The sequence below is a fragment of the Pseudorca crassidens genome, chromosome 15, assembly GCF_039906515.1.
Source record: "Pseudorca crassidens isolate mPseCra1 chromosome 15, mPseCra1.hap1, whole genome shotgun sequence".
Classification (NCBI taxonomy): domain Eukaryota; kingdom Metazoa; phylum Chordata; class Mammalia; order Artiodactyla; family Delphinidae; genus Pseudorca; species Pseudorca crassidens.
In genome coordinates this window covers 17,698,955-17,720,223 of record NC_090310.1, presented here as the reverse complement: position 1 = coordinate 17,720,223, position 21,269 = coordinate 17,698,955, and the positions used below count along the sequence as shown (strand labels likewise).

The window sequence follows — 21,269 nt, the reverse complement described above, 5'->3', positions numbered from 1 at the left end:
AGCTGGGATTTGAACCCAAGAGCTCTCGGTCCTAGTGCTGGTTCTCAGCCACTCCAACTGCATTGCCCCAGTGACTTCTCCCAACACATTTCACAGAAGAAGAAACTGAAGCCAGAGAGGAATAGCCACGGGTCACGGGGGTCCGTCTGACACCAGTGCTGGGGTCTTCCTAAAGAAAACTCAGAACTTGCACAAGGCAAGGGTGGGGGGCGAGGGACTATTAGACAGGATTGAGGGAAACATTTCTAAGAACGCAAATGTTATCTTTTTCTCGAGAAAAAAAAGCTACTCGAGCTGTCAGACCATAAGCTGCAACCTTTACGTTTACAAAGCAAAAAGGGCAATTAAATGAGACAAAATAAATCTTCTTGGGTCTCCGTCAATGGGCCTTGCAGGTCTGCGGTCTGACGCCTGATTGACAGGACACATTACATTCGGGAGCAGACTCAGCCTCTTGACATTTCTTTGATGCAGCACTGAAGCAGGAGGGCCAGTTTCTTAAAGGGCCCCTGCCCCTTTCCGGGCTGCAGGATCCCCTCCAGCAGAGGAAAGGAAGGGCCGGTGCGATGCTTGTCTGAGACCGGTGGCAACGGCCACGTTCACAGTGGAGACGACAATCACGATCACGGTGACGCCTTGACAACCGGCACGATTTGACAGTAAGGGCTCACCATGTGCCGGGCACGTAGCCACGTGCTTGTCAGTGAGGGGGGTCCATTTGTGGTCGCCATCTGTCAGGTGCCAGGACCTTCAGGGAATTCCACAGAGTCACACAGAATGGCTTTATTGGAGACTTAGAAACCGGGGTCGGTAAGAGGGGCCAAGGTTCCCCGGGCCTCTCATCGTCCTCAAACAGATGTGTGCCAAGGCCAAGGTGCTCTGCTAGACCCTCTCTGTGGGCTTACGTTCTGGGGAAAGACCCCACCCCCACTGTTACTCTCCCTTCTCACAGCGCAGGGTGAGCGCAGCCTTGGCAGCGGGGCAACGCAGTCTGACATCAGGGATTCCGGTGTTCTCTGGGAAAGATCCACGGAAAGTTGGGTTTGCACACAGCTCCTTCTGGGAGGAGGAAGCCACGCGTTCCATGAGAAAGGAGGTTTGACCCCAGCTGCTCCCTCTGGGCGAGGAACACCCCTGGTCCTGGTTGACGAATGTCCAGGGTTCACTTTGGACCATCCTCCTTGGATTCTGTTATCTCATTTGACCGTCAGTCCTCCCCAGCTGACACAACCAGTCCCTGTTTTTCAATGCTGTCCTGCAGATACAGCCTGTTTTTCTTTCACGTTCCCATCCCTGACCATAGGCTTTAGGGACGTGGGATGTTGTGGCACAGGGGCTGGATTTCGATTCTATTGATTGACTGATCAATTGATCAATCCATGACTGTTTCTGCTTCCATCTGGAGAGGCAGCATAAAACTCAGGCTCGGGGTCAGAGGGGCCCAGGCTCACGTTTCTGGCTTCTGCATGAACTCCAGGCAGGAGTCCTGTATGACTCCACAAAGCCACTTAAAGTTCTGTGCTCGGCTTCCTCTTCTGTCAATTGGGGATAACGTCAGAACCTATTCATGGGGCTGTTGTGAGAAGTCAAATGAGTTAAAGTGTGTAAAGCACCTAGCCACTCACTGAGCACATAGGGTGCTTGGTAAGTGCTGGTTCTTGATATTCTAATTGCTGTTGATGACGCTCTGGAGATGACATTGATGATGATAGTGACAATGATGACGATAAGATTGAAGTTGCTGTCCTCCAGACATCTTGTACCACATTCTCAGAGGAAAGACTTGAGCTGGGAAGATGCATGGCGTCCGGGGTTTTGCATGTTCTCAGTAAGAAGGACAGTAAGGCCATCTTTGGCTCATGGGGGCTTTAGGCGTATAGATAGGACTTGAAGACAGTTGAGCTGGGAGAGCATAGGATCTGAGCAGGCACTGGGTTCCTTTCCTGGTTTTATTTGAGAGCCAGAGTTATTCTGGGATCCAGACTGAAACGATCATTCCTTTAGGGCTGTCCCTCACATCTGCTGCTTGTCTGGGCTAATGAGCAACGCTGGACCAGCCTAATCACACCCAGCCCTCTGCCCTTTCAAATGCCACAAAAATCACGGTGGTGGTGGAATCCACCTAGTGATGTCCCAGCCACCCCATTGTCTTGGGTTTAGAGGCCAGGACACAAGATTCCTACAGCCCAAGACGATGAACATTCAGATCCCTAAGTGTGCTTTCTGGCATGTGAACGTTCACGTGGGCTTTGGCTGAGACCTAAGGAGCCTTGCTAGTCATGAAATTGTTACAGGGCAGGAAGAAATGTGGGAAAGCGAGCACTTCTAAACCATGACTGCAGAGTCCTCCCCACTGGAAATGAGTAGAGAAATGAATAAAAATCGAACACCACCACCCAACGTCTGCTCCAAATAGGACATTGTGGTTAGGGATACTAAAACCGAAGTCTGAAGACCTGGGTTTGAACATCTGCCTCTCCACGTCCTCCTGGGTGACCTGGGGCAAGTCATTTCCATTGGAACCTCATTTTTCTTGTTCATGAAATGGGGTAAGGACCTCAGCCCAGACCATCTTGCTAGGTTGTAGTGAAGGTCAACTGAGATAAAGGATGTGCGGGACCTTTGAGAGCTGTAAAGCATGGTGAAAATGCTATTTATTAATAGCTTGTCTATTCTCTCTGACAGTTACTAAGGTGGAGAGAGAACCCCATTAAGGAGAACTCCTCCGCACCCAGCAGCAGTCTTGAAGATCTCTGTACCTGTGCTCGAACTACCACCCAATGTCATAATGAGGAGGAGGGTGGTGATAAACAGCAAGGGGTGAGGGAACATAACTGTATCAGTAACGTTTTCAGCAACAAGTAACTGACTCAAAATGGCTTAAACAGTAAGACAATTTATAATCTCATAAGGTTGTATGAGTAGGAGGATGGGCCCCAGGTGTTATATGATCCAAGACTCAATGAAACCATAAAAAACCCCATGTGTTTTCCATCTTCCCCACTCTGCTCTCCTCGTGGACTCAAGATGGTGTCCGCAGTTCCAATATCCAGTACATCGTAGGGGAAAAAATGGAGGGAATGAAGAAAACAATGTAGGGAAAAGAAAAGGGGGCACCTCCTCCTGGGTCTCCTTCTTAAGAGTGAGGAAGACTTTCTCAAGAAGAACACCAAAACGCTCCCCTATTGTTTTCACGACCCGAATGGATCCTTGCTCACTGGCAAGAGGAAGGGATCCCCAAGATTGATCTAGACCTGTGCTGTCCAACACAGTAGCCACCAGTCACACGTGACTATATTTGAAATTGAAATATGATTCACACACCGTAAAATTCACCCTTTTAAGATGTGTAAGTCCCCGGGTTTTCAAATATTCACAAGGCTGTGCAGCCATAACCACTATCTATTTCCAGAACATTTTCATCATCCCATAAAGAAACCCTGTACCCATTCCCTCCTCCCTCAGCTCTGGCAACTGCTAATCTCCTTTCCATCTCTCTGGTTTGCTTGTCCTTGACATTTCATACAAATAGCAACATCCTGTAATATGTGGTCTTTTATGTCTGGCTTCTTTCACTTAATGTTTTCAAGATTCATCCACATTGTAGCAGGTATAAGCACTGCAATTCTTATCATGTCTGATTAATTTCCATTTATGACAATTTCCATTTATGAATATACCACATTTTCACTATACCACATTTATCAGTTGATAGGCATTTGGGTTGTTTCCGTTTTTTGCCTATTGTGAATAATGCTACTGTGAACATTCATGCACAAGTTTTTGTGTGAATGTATGGTTTCAGTTCTCTTGGGTATATACCTAGGAGTGGAATTGCTGGATCATAGGGTACTTCTAGGTTTAACTCCCAGAGGGACTACCAAACTGTTATCCAAAGTGGCTGCACCATTTTACATTCTTACCAGCAATGCATGAGCATTTCAATTCCTTCATATCTTTGCCAACACTTGTTCATTTTTTTATTATAGCCAATGTGTAACTATTTAGTTTTAAATTTACAATAATAAAAATTAAATAAAATTTAAAACTTCAGCTCCTTCCTCAGATGGACTAGGTACATTTCAAGTACTCAATAGCCCCATGTGACTACTGGCTACCATGTTAGAAAGCACAAAACATATCCAGCATCTCAAAAAATACTCACTAGAAGTCCCAGCCAGAGCAAGAAAAAGAAAGAAAATAAAATACTTAGGAATAAACTTAACAAGAAGGCAAAAGATTGGTACACTGAAAACTGCAAAACACTGCTGAAGGAAATTAAAGAAGACACAAATAAATGGAAAGACTTTCCATGTTTATGGACTGGAAGACTTAATATTGATATGATGTCAATAATACCCAAAGTAACCTACAGATTCAACACAATTCTTATCAAAATCCCAACAACACTTTTGCAGGTAGATAAAAGTCCATCCTAAAGTTCAAGAGATCCCCAAAAGTCAAAAGAATCCTGAACAACAAGAACAGAGTTGGAAGTCTCACACTTCCTGATTTCAAACTTACTATATGTCCATGGTAATCAAAACAGTGTGGTACTTGCATAAGACAGACATATAGACCAATGGATTAGAATAGAGAGCCCAGAAATAAACCTTTGCATATACGATCAAATGATTTCAACAAGGGTACCGAGACCATTTAAGGGGGGGTAAAGGAAAGTCTTTTCAACAAATGGTAAAGGGAAAACTGTATAGCTATATGGGGGGAAAAAAGTTGAACCCTTATTTACACCATATATAAAAATTAACTCAAATGGGTCAAAGACCTAAATGTAAGAGCTGAAAGTATAAAACGCTTAGACTAAAGAAAACATAGGGGGAAATTTTATGACATTAAATTTGGCAATTATTTGTTGGATACGACACCAAAAGCACAGCAACAAAAGAAAAAAATAAGTAAGTTGGACTCTCAAAATTTAAAACTTTTGTGCTTCAAAGGACACTATCAAGAGGATGAAAAGGCAGCCCATGGAATGGGAGAATATTATTTCCAGAATATATAAAGAACTCCTATGACTCAACAACAGAAAAACAAACACCCCAATTAAAAACTTGACAAAGGACTTAAACAGACATTCTCCAAAGAAGATATACAAATGATCAATAAGCACATGAAAAAGTGCTCAACATCATTAATCATTAGGAAAACGTAAATTAAAACCAAAATAAGATAACCTCACATCCATTAGCATGGCTACTATCAAAGAAACAGGAAATAACAAGTGTTGGTGAGGGTGTGGAAAAATCTGAAAGCTTTGTACATTGCTGGTGGGCATGTAAAATGATGCATCCGCCGTGGAAAACGGAATGGTGATTCCTCAAAAACTTAAACATAGAATTACCAGATGATCCAGTAATTCTACTTCTGGGCATGGACCCAAAAGAATTGAAAGCAAGAATTTGAACAGATGTTTGTACATCTATGCTCATAGCAATATTATTCACAATAGCCAAAAGGTGTCCATCAACAGATGAATGGATAAACAAAATGTGATGTATACATACAATGGATTATTTGTCAGCCTTAAAAAGGAAGGAAATTGTGATACATGCTACAACATGGATGAAGTCTGAAGGCGTTATGCTGAGTGAAATAAAGGAATCACAAAAAGACAAATATTGCGTGTTTCCTCTTTAAGAGGTTCCTAGAATAATGGCATTCATAGAGACAGAAAGTACAATGGTGGTTTCCAGGGGCTAGAGGAAGGAAAGTAAGGGGATGCTGAGGTTTAATGGTTACAGAGTTTTAGTTGGGGAAGAGGAAAAAGTTCTGGAGACAGATGTTAGTGATAGTTGCACAAAAAATATGAATATAATTAATGCCACAGAACTGCACAGTTAAAAATGATTAGAATATGGCAAATTTTACATTACAGATATTTGGCCACAATCTTAAAAATCCAGCCCCCAGAGAGCGCTTTTGCATCCATTCGGCCATTCTAAAAGTACAAATAAAGGTATTCAAATAGGAGGGAGGAAAGACACCCACGAGGATTTAATATAATCCTACCTTTCCTAAAAATGCAGCAACATTAATACTCAGCAGATAAAAGAGGCGCTCATGTATATTGGTTTAAAACATCCTTAACATGTTGAAAAATGATGAACAAAAAGGAAACATGGGCAGATGCAAACCTTCCAGAGGCGGCTCTCTTCTAGGTCAGCTAGTCATTATGGTAACTGATCATTAAAGAAGTTGATGTCTTGTGAGGGACTCCACCAGGCCCACTCCCGAAGATGCTCCTGCCCAAAGGGTGGAGCCAACAGAGGACGTTGGGAGAGGGTGTGTGCTGTGGCCAAGTCCAGCGGAAAGAGCTACAGGAGAAAAGAGACAAAGAGTCGGGGATGTTGGACTTACCTGAACCAAGGATGTTTCTTACGTCTGACTCAAAATGAGTTTATTCTTTTCTGGCCCAACTTCCCTTCACCAAGGTCTCCCTCAATTTCCAGGAGAGAAATTCATTAGGAAGATCCCAGCTGGGACAGAGGACACCTGGGACCCATCCTGCCTTTGGCTCAGTTTCACTTGCTGATGGGGAAGAAGGCCTCTCCCTTCCTCTTTGCTAAGCGAGGATGCTGCTAATAATAGCTGTCCTTTACAGAACCCTCACTGTTCCAAAGCACAGGTTGCAACTAGACCATGCCTCAGAAACAGAGGACCAAAGTGGAGAAATGACCTGTTCAAGGTCACGCTGAGGAAGGAGTTCCAATTTTAGACAGGGTGGTCAGAGAAGGCCTCCCTGCAAAGATGATACCTGATGAAGACCTGAAAGTGGGGCAGAAGCAAGTCATGAAAGGGGAGCATTCCTGGTAGAGGGACCAGAGAGGACCATGCCTGGGTAGAGGGTATGCAGCAGGTTTAAAGGACAGTAGGGCGTCAGGCGTGGCTGGAACGGAGTGAGTGAAAGAAAGGCAGTAGGAGATGGGGCTGGACTGTGCCGGGCCATGCAGGCCAGTGTAAAGACTTGGCTTTTACCACGAGCAAAATGGAGAGCCATTGAGGGTTCTGAGAAAAGGAGGAGTGAGATCTGACTCGGGTTTACATGGAATTCCTCCGGCTTCTCTGTTGAGACCAGACCATGCGACGTTCAGGAAACAGAAAGCCCAAATATCACACAGGCTGTTAGAAGCAGCTGGGGAAAATCACAGGGTGACAAGCCAGAGGTCTGGATATCTGTGCCCTTCCAGGCTGGGTGCCAAGTTCTCCCCAGCAGATTTCCCACTGTTGCATTTGATGACTAAGAACAGATGTTAGCGGTACCTTCCCCTTCCCTCCCCTTGGAAAGAGAACACACAGGTATCTCATCTCAGAGACCACCCAACCTCTGCCTCTGATGGTGGTACACACTGGCACCAACCAACTCATCAGAGATATAAATAAATTTGAATTCACTTGTTGAACGAGTTCAGGTAGGGAACAGGGTATAGACTTCTGGCATTTGAGTCGAGAAAAGGTTGCCTTCGTGAGCAGATGGGCACACCCATGTGCACAAACACAAACCTGGTCTCCATCCCTCCTCCCCACCAGCTGGGCGGTCTCTCATCCCTTCTGGGGTGAAACGGGTGCAAGACTTGGGCTCCCAAGGGGCAATGGAAGGCATGTCATTCGATAAGCCTGTGTGTGAATACTGACTCTGCCAACCACTCAGTTTACTCATCTGTAAAATGGACGTTTAAAATACCAGTCTCGCAAGGTTGCTATGGGGATTCAATGAGATGAACAAGTAAAGGTTCAGGAAGCAATATCTGGTCTCTAGCAGTTTGCCCACGGTCACGATACACACTCCCTCGCTCAGATCCCGTGTGTAGATCTCAGTGGCCTCTCCACCACACAACTCTCCCCCCCCAACACACTCTCCGCACTAACTACTTAATATCTGAATAGGATTGTCTCTGGAAAAGAAATACTTTGGAATGTTAATTGTTTTGGCTGTTTATATTTCCACCTTTCTTTTCCCCCACGTTATTCAAGCAGGAAAAGCAGGACCAAAATCAAAACCTTCCTGCAATCCTCTGTCTTCTATGTTCCAAGAAGCCCAAGCCCTTAGGAAAATGGGATTTACTGGCAAAGGCAAAGTGAGAACTATGACGGAAAAGCATTTCCCCCAGCTTAAAAGAGAGGTACTGAAAGCAGAGAGATTGGTGGACCCCGGAGCACGTGTGACTTGAAGCCTACTTCCTGACAACACTAATGGACTGATAGCAAAATCCAAGTAAGAAAGGTCTGCATGGTGTGTCTGGAGGAAGCCATGATCACAGCTTGCAAAATATTCCCACGCCTAGCTTGGCCACTGATGGCCGCCGGAACACAGGGGTCACTCATGCGAAGATGGTGGACACCTCATCATCCGTCATCCTCATGACTGGTCAAGCAGTGGACAGACTGCTTGAAGACCAATGGACTTCCCCAAATTCCTTGACACCATGTAAGACCCCAGAACATGAGATCATCTCAGGGACCTTCCTTAGAGGACCCCCCCCCCCGAAATGACTGGGATTAATGTTGAAATGGGAGAGCTCAGATTCAGAAATTAAGCTGAGTTATACAAAAGAATTAGATTTTTTTGTGCACATTCAAATTTGTGAGTTGAGATTCACACCTGCTACATGACTGGATCCCTCCTATGACTCCTCATTGCCCTAGAACACCAAACCTCTCAGCCATCTTTAAAGTCCCTCAGTGGTCGGGCTTCTATTTCCTACCAGGCTCATGTCTCACCACCCCCAACAGTCAACATGTAACCTGCCAGTCGTACTAAATTACTCGTATTCCCTAGAGGTTCCTGTCATGCTCTCTCACCTCCACGCCTTTGTGTTTTTTCTTTCCTTTGCCTGGAATGCCCTTACACACTGAGGCCACCCTGAGAATTCCTATCATCTTCCGAAAATCAGCTCAAACATGAGACCAACCTATGACCCGGGATGAATTAGGGGCCCCACCTTGATGTTCCTACAACATTAACATCATTGTCATATCATATGCCAAAGCTCGCTGCAGTTGTTGACTCACTCGCCATTGCCACCACCTGTTATAAGTTTACTGAGTGCAGGAATAATATTCTCTTCATTTGTGCACCCCCATTGTCCAGCACAGGGCCCAGCACCAAATACACTCTTGGTAAATATTTGGTGAAGACCTACTAATTGAGTAAAGTAAATGACATCTCTCTATTGCCTCAATGTCCCCATTTGTTAAGCTGTGAAAGCAGAAGATACGTTAACAGCTTTGACATCCTATGATTCCATGAACTTTCACTTGCTTGATAGAACCATTAGCAGGGGTTCAAATAGATTTTTTTTAAATAGATTTTTATAAGCTCTTGTGAGTCGGGTAGGATAGGAAGGGGTTAAAATAGGGGAAATATCCATGCTTATCTCTTTCAAACAGGATCCTTGGCAAAAAGGGGAGTTAACGACTCATGGAACTTGAAAACCTAAGGCTTCTGGGCTGGTTTAAGACAGAACTAAATGCAGGGGCTCAAATGATATGGCTAGGACCCTGACCTCTCCATCCCTCACCTCGCTTTGCATTCCCCTTAAATTCTTAATCACGTTCTCTGTTGGGACGAGATGGCAGCCCAAGCTCTAGTTTCATGTTTAAATCAGTGGGAGAGTGTAATCCACTTCCTCAGTAGCTCTAGTTCGCTCTGATTGGCCTGACTTGGCTCTGGTGCCTATCCCTGAATGAATCGCTGAGACAATGGGACTGGCATAGGCTTGGGTCATGTGATTCCCCCTGAGACCTGGAGTGCAGAATCACCATGCTGCCAGGGGAAGAGACTACAGTACGGCTACTCAAACCAAAATCAGCATCTGTTGGTGCAGGAAGCGGAAACCATGTAGACCTCCAAGTCTCTACACCCTCACTCGGGTCCCCGAGCTCTACCCAGCCAGGACGTAGAAACTAGAAATCCCATCTCCATCAGCAGTTCTGGAATTAACCTTGCTGCTCCAAATCCATCCCCCAGGATAGGGACAACCCCCCACGTACCCCTGAGCGCCCAGAATCTTAAGCTCTTCTGATTGACCCCCACGCCCTCCTCCATATATCTCTGGTGTTTAAATCCTGCTCTAGAATCAAGCCAGTAGTCTCAGGTCCACCTCCCTGCTACCCTCCCCCTTATAGTGGCTTACTCTGATCTCCCATGTCTGAGTATCTGTCTGCCCGGAATAGACCAATCACCTAGAACGACGGTACTGCCACCAGCTGAACTGGGTACCACTTTCTGCATTTACCCCAGTGCCCAGCCCATTTTGGACCTTGGTTGTTAAGTGGTGACCACCACACTGGAAGCCAGGCAAAAGCAGATATTTTTTGTCCTAAATAAGCCCCACTGATTCCTATTGCCTCTTTCTCCTGACCAGCTGAGCCACCAGGTTACAAGAATACACAGGTGCACATGACAGCTGCAGCTCCAAGGGGCTATCCTCCGGTTTCTCTTGGCAAGCATCCACTCACCCATCAACATGTCTTGAGTGTCTCCTGTATGCCAATTGCTGTGCTAAGGGCTGGGAATACAACGTTGAACAAGACTGACACTAGCCCTGCTTCCCAAGAAGAAGGTTTTTAGGCTAGAGAGGGAAGTGAATATTTACCAAACAATTATGCAAATGATTATTTAATTTCAACTGTGACCAGTACTCTGAAAGACTGGAACAGGTTGCTATGAGAACATACAACTGGGTCTGGAAGATCTCCTTGAGGAAATTTTATTTAAGCTGGAAGCATAAGGTTGAGTAAGACTTAACCAGGTGAAGAGAGGGAAGAGGAGTGAGGCAAAAGAAGTAGCCCATGCAAAGGCCCTGAGGCAGGAGAGAGATGCCAGAGGACCAGCAGCTGTGTGAGCCAGGGGAAGAGGACCAGGCTGGGAGGTGTATTTAAGTCAGTGTCTTCCAGAGATGTGAAGTTTTAAAATTTCTACATCTCATTTCAGTAGAAATGGAAAATCTCTGTAAAGCAGCCAGAACTGATTTTTTTATTTTCTTTTACCCTTTCTTCCCTATTCTCATCCAATTCAGACTTCAAACAGCCATCCCTCACACCGCCTCAGGGCATTTAACCTGAAGCATCCTGAAACTCTGCCAATTATAGCACTCCACTTGTTAATTCCTCCACCAATAGGGCTTCCCTAAGAAGCAAGCCTGGTGCCTAAGGGGGCTGGAGGAGTTGCCCTGTCCCAGCATACCCTCCCAGGAGCTGCCAGAGCGTTGAGTCCACTGATGCGACCTTGCTGCTCCCCATGCAGTTAATAATGCAATGTCTGAACGTCTCTCCCATTTGTGGGGGAGAAAAAAAGGTTCTGCTAAAAACAAACAAATAAAAACAAACAAAGAAAAACGCACACCCTGTCACTCAAACCCTCTCCAAACATGCTGTCACGGGCTCTGTCCCTTTCTGTTGATGCTGTTGGAATGATCCTCCCTCCCTGCCTGGCTGCCTGGGCGACCTCCATTATTTATGATGGGGCATGAAATTGATTGTGGTTGAAAGATCCACACTGGAATCAAATGAGCTCTTCAATTATTGCTGCACAAATAAATCTCTGTTTCCAGAGTTCCCCTGGGGAGCAGGCATCTACCCCCAGGTTCAAGGTAATAGATATCTCTAGATGGCAAAGTACAGATGACTCTATTGTAATGACTGTCAAATTATAAGATTCCCAGGGTCAAGTGATTCTTTCTCTCCCTCTCTGTCCCCCCTCCTTTAACAATTCCAAAGGAAGCGTATTCTGACGGTCCTCCCATTGTGTGCCAACACGGCCTTTCCCCGGCTGCTGCGTACATGACAGATAGTTCCATGCTGCGGGCTCTGGTCATTTCCAATCCTTTTTCACAGGAAATATGCAGTGAGTGTTAATGGGGTTACAGAAAGATTAATAGAGCTTTCAGGGTGTTCGGGCTTGGCTGGTATTTCTTCCACAGAAAGCCATCAGCTCAGGAAAATTTAATGATGAGACTCAACCCATTAAGACAACAAACAGACAACCTCCACCCACCTTGGGCTTAATCTTATTTTCCTTCCTCATCATACAAAACCATTCTGGAGAGGGAAGGGAGGCAGAGAGCTCAAGGATGCTGAAGGCTACCTTCACGCCAGGTGTTGAGCTGCGTACGTTCACAAACATCTGACAGCAAAGACCAGTGATCGTGGGCTACGTGTGGCCCACAGTTGCGTCCTGTTTGGTAGGGCCGATGTTTTTGGAAAATAAGAATTGGTGAATTTCACATACAAATCTGGATTTCCTTAAAATAAGACTTGGCTACATCTCACCTGCATATCTACGTGGCCTCAGTTTGCAGGAACTGAGGGGTACTGCCCCCTTCAGGTAGCAAAGGGCAAGTCCCTTTTCCTATGCCTTAGTCCCTGCCTGGCCCAGTTCATTCATTTAACTGTCTGGACCCCATAAGCATTTGAATATAAAGGCCCTGACACTTCCCATGTCATCAAGTTGTCACCACTCTGCCAAGTTCTCCCCTCAGTAGCTGTGACCACATGTTGCCCCAACACAAGACAGAGAAAATGGAAGTGAACCTGCGCACATGACAGCTGGAGTGAAGAGACCATGACAGCTTTGGGCTCTATGGGACTGTAACCGAGCAGGACACTGTGGGGTCTTCCAGGTGCAGACCGCTCCCCTCCCTATCCTCTGCTGTAGCTCCTCTCTGAACTACCTAGATAACAGTATCTGGTGCACATTCCTGAGTGGTTTTACAGATGCTAAAACTCCCACAAAATGGAAGACGCTAACTACTTGATGACCCTGAGCACGTAGCCTCCACACCTACTGGAGCATGAGGATTGACAGTGTGAACCCCTGTGACACCGCCCTGTCACCCTGTTACCTCACCATCAACCAATCAGAGAATGTTGCACTTACCCTGCTACCCGCCCCCCTCGCCTGGCCTTTAAAACTGCTTTCCTAAAACCCATGGGGGGTGGTCGGGGGGCGGGGGTTTGAGCGCTAGCTGCCCAGACTCCTTGCTTGGTGTCCTGCAATAAACGCTGCACTTTCCTTCACCACAACCCGGTGTCAGCAGATTGGCTTCACTGCGTGCAGACAAGCAGACCCGAGTTTGGTTCTGTAACAGGACCTGGACAGACAATGCCTCAAGCCTAGCTTAAAAAAACAAAAACTAAAGTTTAATAGAATAAAATATATCCTTATTTTTTATTTCCATTGAAACATTTTATAATCACACCCCAATTTCAGCCTCTCGTGTCACCCTAATGGCCCCCATTTTATGGGCTGGTTTTGAACTGCGAGGATAGGGAGACCAGGAGAAGAAGGTCACAGGACTGTGTCAGTGAGATTTGGGGGCACATGTGTGCCTGCTGTGGGGCCCAGGGGACTAAACCAGTTATCAAGCTGCCACCATCTTCCCCCTGTCAATTCAGAGGGGCCGTCCTTACTGCTCTCATCCGGAAACCACACCACCTTCTTGTGGAATCTGGCATTTTGTGCTATGCAGCATCTTGTACCCATGCAGGAAACTAAAGTTTCTAGCTGTTTCCAGGTGATCTTAATGTCTTATGAGCAAAGATTTCACTTGCATCTTTCACGGTGTTTATCATCAAGAGATTCAACTGGCAACCATGTTACACAAGGCCACATGGTTTAACTGTTGCTTTTATGCCATGCCAGTCATCAGTTTCAGGAGCAGGAACATGATAAAATCAGGCCCATTCGCATTTCAGAAACATATCCACTGCAAAACTGTGTACAGGACTCACCTGTAAAATTTAAATTGACTGAAGTGGAGTAGACACTCTCTAGCCACTCTTTTTGTTTTTGTTTTGGCGGTACGTGGGCCTCTCACAGCTGTGGCCTCTCCCGTTGCGGAGCACAGGCTCCGGACACGCAGGCTCAGCGGCCATGGCTCACGGGCCCAGCCGCTCTGCGGCATGTGGGATCTTCCCGGACCGGGGCACGAACCCGTGTCCCCTGCACCGGCAGGCGGACTCTCAACCACTGCGCCACCAGGGAAGCCCTCTAGCCACTCTTTTTCAACATATTGCTATCATTTGCCTCTTACGTAAGCCTCTCTGGACCATGTGCTTTCAAGTAAAACCAGACATCACGGCTCTCCCTGGCTGGACTCACGCACAAGGCAATGGTCATCACACATGGGCTGGGCAGGTGACTTGGAAAGAATTGTGCCCAAGAGGGGCATCTCATGATACACGATGGCATCCTGAGCCAATCAAATCCTCTCTTCTGAGCAGGTTAGTGCTAAAGGAGTAAAGAGGAAACATGTCCCCAAACCCCAAACTGTCACCTCGAGTGACACAGACCTCTTCCGCCTCTTCTACATAAAGCCTATCGTGCAGCTCAGCCTATGCTAGCTGGAATCCAATAGAACAGTGCAGCCCAAGGAATGAGATCCCTCCCAATTCTACTTTTCCCCTAATCAGCCTGTCTGTGCCAGCTGTACCACCCAGAGAACCTAAGTTCCCCTAGCTCTTGGTGCCCTGAGCCCTTACCTGCTCATCTAGCAGTGAGTTTGGTCTTTCCTCTGATTTCTCCATTCGAAACATCCCTCATAATTACCAAAGATTCTGACACTTGCCCCGACATTGGTCCTGCTTCTGTTCTCTACCTACTAATGAACCAGGAATGGGGTAAGCCCTGGAACACAGATTCTGCAACTTCTGACCCTGCGACAGCCTAGGGGGGATCTCTCCTGCCTTCAGGATGGAGAAGGAAACCTGTCCTCACTCACCAGCAGTGCCATTACCAAGACATCACAGTCTAAGCCCCAGCAGCCACGTCACCAATGGAGCGTTCCAACGAACCTCCCGGGAACGTATGACTTTTGCACAACTTACAATAAAATCATCAAAGTGAGGATGGGTGTACAAACTGAGGGGAGACCACTCCCTACCATCAATTATAGTCAGGGGGCCCTACACAAATAGTCCACCAAAGTCAGCTCCTAATAGAGTAATTCTTTTACTACACATACACACACGCACACACACATTTTCCCCTAGGAGAAGCCATGACTAGCGATGACATCTAGGTAAAGATGGCCACATCCAGTGCTCCTGGAACAATCAGACTCTTCTGAAAGTTTGCCACAGCTATTTAGTGAGCTATCGGCTTGGTAGTGGTGCGAGGTTCAAGCCTGTCAGGTTCTCCTGTTTTCTAGAAGGAGGTCACTCACCCATCAGCCCTCAAGGGAGGTCCTTGGCCAATGAGAGCCTTTTCTGTACCAATACGCTTCTCCCAGGCCCTCTTCTGAGCACTGTAATGCCCACTGGTGGTCACCCTGAGCCCACAGGGGCACAGAAGCTACCCTGCCAGGAGAATGGACAAAGAATGACTCTCTTCCTAACTCTCGCTCTTGGTCACCTACATTTTCAAGAAGCCCTGGTTGAGCCCATAGCATCACAAGGTTATGTATGAACATAGCTTTCCTGGGTGTCCAGCCTGAAGAGAGGGAGAACCAATAGGATATATCCTATCGGCTCTGTTTCTCTGGAGACCCCTGACTAATACAGAGGCTGGCTAGAATGACAATGTACAGTCTGGCAGGAGCAGAGCTTCCTGAAGTGTGCGGAGGAGAGAAGAGACTGGAGATCCCACAGGGGCTGCTTGTGAAGGGTTTTGTGTACCATCCTACACAGCTTGGTTCTCATCCTGAGGGCGAGTGAAACTGCTGGAGGGATTTGAGCTGGTAGTGACCTGGTCAGGTGGATGTCTTAGAAAGATCACTCTGTCTGTAATGCCAAGGAATTGGAAGGAGAGAGGCTGGAGGCAGGGAAGGCAAGCACACTGCTGGACTGACTTTAGGCAAAGGTGAGAGGGACTGCTTAATGCAGACCTGGAGATGCTGACTAGCTATCAGGTCTTAGCAGTATTTCTAGGGTTCTTGCAGCTTTGAATCTTAAGGAAATATTCCCTTGTTATTCCTCTTCTGTGGTCAGAAATACTGGAGAAGGGGCTAAGGCACACTTAAAAGCAGAGGTTCAGAATCCCTGCATGTGACTGCAGGTATATCGATGCCTGCTTTACAGGTGGGGAAGTTGAGGCACAGGCAGATAAAGTGATGTGCCTGAGGTCACCCAGTGAGTGAGTTGAGGGATCAGGAGAAGAAATGCCTAGTTATCGGTTACTGATCAAGAGTCAGCATCGTGTAAGGCGTTTCCACTGATCTGAAGTCTCAGTGAAGGTTCACAACCGTCCCGTGAGGTCGTAACTGTATCTCTATATTGTAGATGGAAAAACACGCTAGAGGCACGGGAATCCCAGTGGAAAGGAACAAATAGTAATAATCAGGATCACAGCTTAGCATCCATCCTCCCTCATTCAGTGTGTGTCAGGCACAATGCCACGGGCTTTACACAAGTGAACTCACCTAATCCTCACCAAAACCCTCAAGAAAGGAAACCGAGGACAAAGAGGAAATGTCGCCTACCTGAGGCCACACAGCAACCGCCGAAGCTGAGAGCAGGCCATCGGACCCCAGAGCCCGTACTCACGGCTCTGCTAGTCTGGCTTTCACATTGTGGTGGAAACAGTCGGGGCCTGAGGGCCAATCCGTGTCCCTGCTCAGACTTCCCAGCTGTGTGCACCTGGGATGTCCATGGTCAACTTCACTGGTGTGGTTTTGGACAGCCAGCCCCAAGCGGTTGGCTTGGGTTGCTAGACACTTCGCTGGAAGACTTAAAGCGTATTCAGAACTCAAGTCATGGAGCTGGAAATGCCAGATCATTCAGTAAATGCCTGCCCAGCTTATAGACAGAAACAAAACTTAAAGGGCCAATAGGTCCTATATGTCAAATACGGGAACTGACACCCAGACAAAGATAAGATTTGCTCTGGACACCCTAGCCAGGCCCCTCCTTGTGCTTTTTGTTCTTATTAGCTCTGGATTCAAGACAAGCGTATTTCATCCACTTGCCCACACTATTCGAAGCCCTAGTTAGCTTGTCATGACGGTGTGGCAGTCATTCTCGCCATTAACCAATATTTCTGGTTTTCTCCTTCGAAAGACTAAGTACATTGAACTTCCCCAACTCCTTCAACTTAAACGGAGCCATGTGACTTCCTTTGTCCAGTGAAACGTGAGCAGAAGTGTCTTGCAACTTATAGGCAGAGCCTTAAGGTCCAGTGTGAAATCCACCATGTTTCCATCCCACTTCTTTGGCGACTGGCAACAGCCCAGAAGTTCCATCAATCAGCCTGCAGGCCAGAGCACGAGGGACATGGAGCCCAGCCCAGCGTCACCCGTGATGGACACACACATAGTGTGAGCAAGAAATCAGCCCTTGTCATCAAAAGCCACTGAGGGTCCAGGGTGGTTTGTGGTTGCAGGACCACCTAGCCTGTCTTGATGGTTACAGGTGACGTGATGAGACAAATACAAGACGGCTCTGCCCTCAAGGTAATCACAGTCCGGTGGATAGAAAAATCAGTCCACAAATACCAGTAACCCCGACCTGACTGCAGGGGATCTCTCTCAAACACAATGTTCTCCTGCACAAAAGTACTCACTCACGGGACGCATACGTCCTAGGACTGGCCAGAGGGGGACGGGAGTATGTGAGTGCACTTCTCTGCAGGGAAGAACAAGCTCTCCCCCAAACGTTGTTTCCTGAAAGGCCCATCGTGTGGATGTGTGGCCCATCTAGGAAATTCATTATTCTCCAGCCGAGTGATATGGCCCTATTTACCCTTGAGTCAGGAATCGCCCTGTGGGCAGCTGTGTAAACTCCAAGGGAAATGGAATATCGATTTGCAATCTCTTAGATACAAACACACACACACACACAGCCTCCTTCAAAGCCGTGGCTTCCAGCCTCTTTGTTGCCAACACCTTCTGATTCATTTTCTCCTTCAGCTCAAGTTTGGAAAGACATTTTCTCCAAAACAACTGGTCTATAGTAGGTAATAGTTCCTTTCTTCCAGGCAGGTAATATCTCCTTTTTTTCAATGTCATTCCAGATTTTAATCCACAATCCTTAGTCACCAGCTTGTCTTTATTTCTGTGTCAGTGGTTCACAAATTGATGTGCATATAAGCACCCCTGGGTCCCAGCCCCAGAGATTCTGACACATTATGCTTGAACTGGCACCTGGGAATCTGCATTTCAGCAAAACCACCCAGGTCGATCTGGTGCTGGAAGTCGATGAGTCAGACGGAACAAATGCTGATTTTAGTGCTCCGTCAGAAAGGCACTGTACACCCCCAACTCCAGTAACTGCTGATGGCCTGAGAATGTCCCTTGACTCTCTCCAGCCCCACTGCCAAGGCTACATCCGCCTCCCCATCAACTCTCCGTATCATACCATTTAGGCTCGTAACTGATCTCCCTGTCTTTAGTTCCCCACCCCTAGTCCATCTCCGCACAACATCCCACATCCAACATGCCACCCAGCTGCAAAGCCTCCCAGAGAACCCTTTGCCTACAATAAGCCTTTACTGAACACTTGCTGAATGCCGGGCAGGTACTACGCTAGCACTGTACATCTGGTGCCCTATTTAATCTTCACAAAATCCCTGTGACATAAAGTCTACTGTTAGTCCACCTTACAGAAGAGGTAACTAAGAAGCAGGCAGTTGAAGTAATGAGCCTTCCCTTGACATTTATAGCCCTCTGGCAAGGGGAAGCTGTGAGCCCACAGCCCAGGGTCCTTCTCTTTCCATACTGGCCCCATCCCATACATCAAGGGGCTTCATCACACACGCATGTGGACACCCCAGCCTGCCCATCAAAACTTCATCCATATCCCCTGAAAACTGCCACACCTTGGGCACTGCTCAGAAGTGGGAATGTTCACACCAGTAGCAGGATGCATTCTCAGGGGGATGGGCTCAGCAAAGTGGTTCGTGCAGACCCTCAAAGTAGGTTAGGGGATGTCTGAACAGGAATCATAAAGTTGCATGGTCTAGAGTGGGTTCTGGGCAGGCATGGCCCCTCGACCCCCTGCTTCCTCACCCCACAGAGGGCAGGGTCGGAGGAAGACCAGAGCCAGCCCTCTGCAGTCCTCTTTGCCAGGACCAAAGGCACTGCTGTGAAGGTGTTGCCACAGGGGCGAAGATCAGAGCACAGCTGGACTCCAAAGCCCATGACCTCAGTTATCACTTCCTTCCTCCAAGTTCAGACTTCTCAGCACAGAGTCTGCAGTCTGGTCCTGGCTGCCCTTGGCAACTTCCTGCTGCATCCTCTCTCCTCTGCGCACGGAAGCTCCTCTCTGCTTCAGACCCAAGCTCTGTGACTTGCCAGTTCCGAACCATGGCATGCTCTCTCACTTATCTCTGGCTTTGTAGCTCTAATTCATATATTTGAAATGTCCTTCTCTTTCTTTTTTTTCTGGACAACTTCTAATTACCTAAAGCTCAGATCAGATGTCCAGAGCAGAGGGCTCTCTTATGGTCATTATCACGTAAAACCCTCATCGCAGTGGTGTGTGGATGGACTTGAGCTTCTCTATAACCTCAGAACTGAGCACAGGGTCTGGAACACTCATTGCTGAATAAATGTTTTTGACAACAATCATGACAAAGCTGTTGACAAATCACTCTTAGCTGTTTCCCAAATACAAATAATTTTCAAGAGACAGAAACCTATCTTATATGGGAAATTCAAAGTGTATATATCTTAAGTAGAGAAAGAGGTTCATCATTAGCAAAAGAATTGGAAATAACCCAAATGACCATCAAGAAGACAACTGGTTCATCAAATTAAGGACACACTGTATAATGGAATACTATGCAGATGTTAAAAAAGAACAGGGCTTCCCTGGTGGCGCAGTGGTTGAGAGTCCGCCTGCCGATGCAGGGGACACGGGTTCGTGCCCCGGTCCGGGAAGATCCCACATGCCGCGGAGCGGCTGGGCCCTTGAGCCATGGCCGCTGAGCCTGCGCGTCCGGAGCCTGTGCTCCGCAACAGGAGAGGCCACAACAGTGAGAGGTCCACGTACTGCAAAAAAAAAAAAAAAAAAAAGACAACAAAGTATATTTATTCTGACACTAAAATGTAAATGAAAACAGTATATTACAGATCTGAAGATAATGATCACATGTAAATGTAGATATGTAAATATATACTAAATATATGTATTTATTTAATATACTCATAAAATGTACTCATAAAAAAATGCTTGACATTCTGTGTACCACACTATTAAGCATCATTTCCCCTCAGCATGCAGGATTGAGAGATTCATTAACGTCTTGCTTTAATGAATTGTTAGATTATTTTGTATTAAGAATATTTATTTTAGGCTTTTAAAATAAAGATACACTTTTAAAAGAAAGTGGCCTAAGGTTGGAAAGCTCCTGGTGATGCCATCTTTGCTGGAAGGTGCCGGCAGCCTCCCAGGGTGTATGCTTTGAAGAGGCTGCCCCTAGTCTGCATGCCTCAGTCCTGGGGTGTCTGCCAGAGCCCAGGCCTCGCAGTCTGCTCTGGGCCAGATGGGAAAGGTGAGCCGTTGACTCCCACACCTCTCCTTGCCATCTTGAGAAGAAGCCATGAGCCTGCACCTATTCCCCCGTTAGAGGATATGGTCCCCAAAAGTAGAGCTCCAGGCTCAGAAGTAATGCCAGCCTCAGGTGAGGAAGGAACTCCAGTCAGAGGTGGGCTTTAGGACCTTGGGGGAGGGGGACAAAAATGTCAGTTCCTCAGAAGGAAGGAAGCAGTGACTTATTAAGTGTCTGATTTGTGTCTAGTTCTTGTAAATACAGCATCCATCTGATCCCTCCAACAGCCCTGTAGACTAGATGTTAACATCTCCATTATACAGATGAGGAAATGGAGACTCAGAAAGGTTAAGCAATTTGCCGAAGGCCATTTGGCTAGGATGACAGAAAGCAGATATGGAAACCTATTCACTGGACCAATGTTTGTTGAAGTCCTTCAGTGTGCCAGGCACAGAGTGGACAAGAATAACAAAAAGACAAGGTCCCTGACCGCAGAGAACTCACGTTCTGGTCACCCCCAAAGTTGAACTGTATTCCCACAGCACCACCTGATTAGAGCGGATGCTGCATAAAGACAGAGCTGAGCACCAACTCCTAGGAGATGTGCTTCCCCCCCGTTGAGAGAAGTGTGCCCCAGTTTCACCTCTGAAAGAGTCCCAGGAAGAACTATACAGTGTCTTACATACATACGGCAGGTCAAAAGACACAGCCTTCCAAGGCAAAGGCTCTTGGAAAGTTGAGGATGAATTCCTGACAAATATAAAGGGGAGTCACATCATCAACTAGGTTTCACACACGGTGGGGCTCAGAGGCAATGAAGATG

At 46.8% G+C, this 21,269-nt stretch overlaps 1 long non-coding RNA gene across 2 annotated transcripts in view; it reads right to left on the bottom strand.

Annotated features, from left to right (window-relative positions):
• Window positions 1–21,269, bottom strand: part of LOC137207011 (uncharacterized) — a 195,752-nt gene that overhangs the window by 62,606 nt on the left and 111,877 nt on the right. Inside the window, exon 3 of one of the 2 annotated variants that reach the window (XR_010934907.1) lies at window positions 6,156–6,335. The exons of the other annotated variant lie outside the window; for it this stretch is intronic. This is a non-coding gene — a long non-coding RNA (uncharacterized lncRNA). The remainder of the gene's footprint in view (window positions 1–6,155; window positions 6,336–21,269) is intronic. 2 annotated transcript variants of the gene reach the window in all.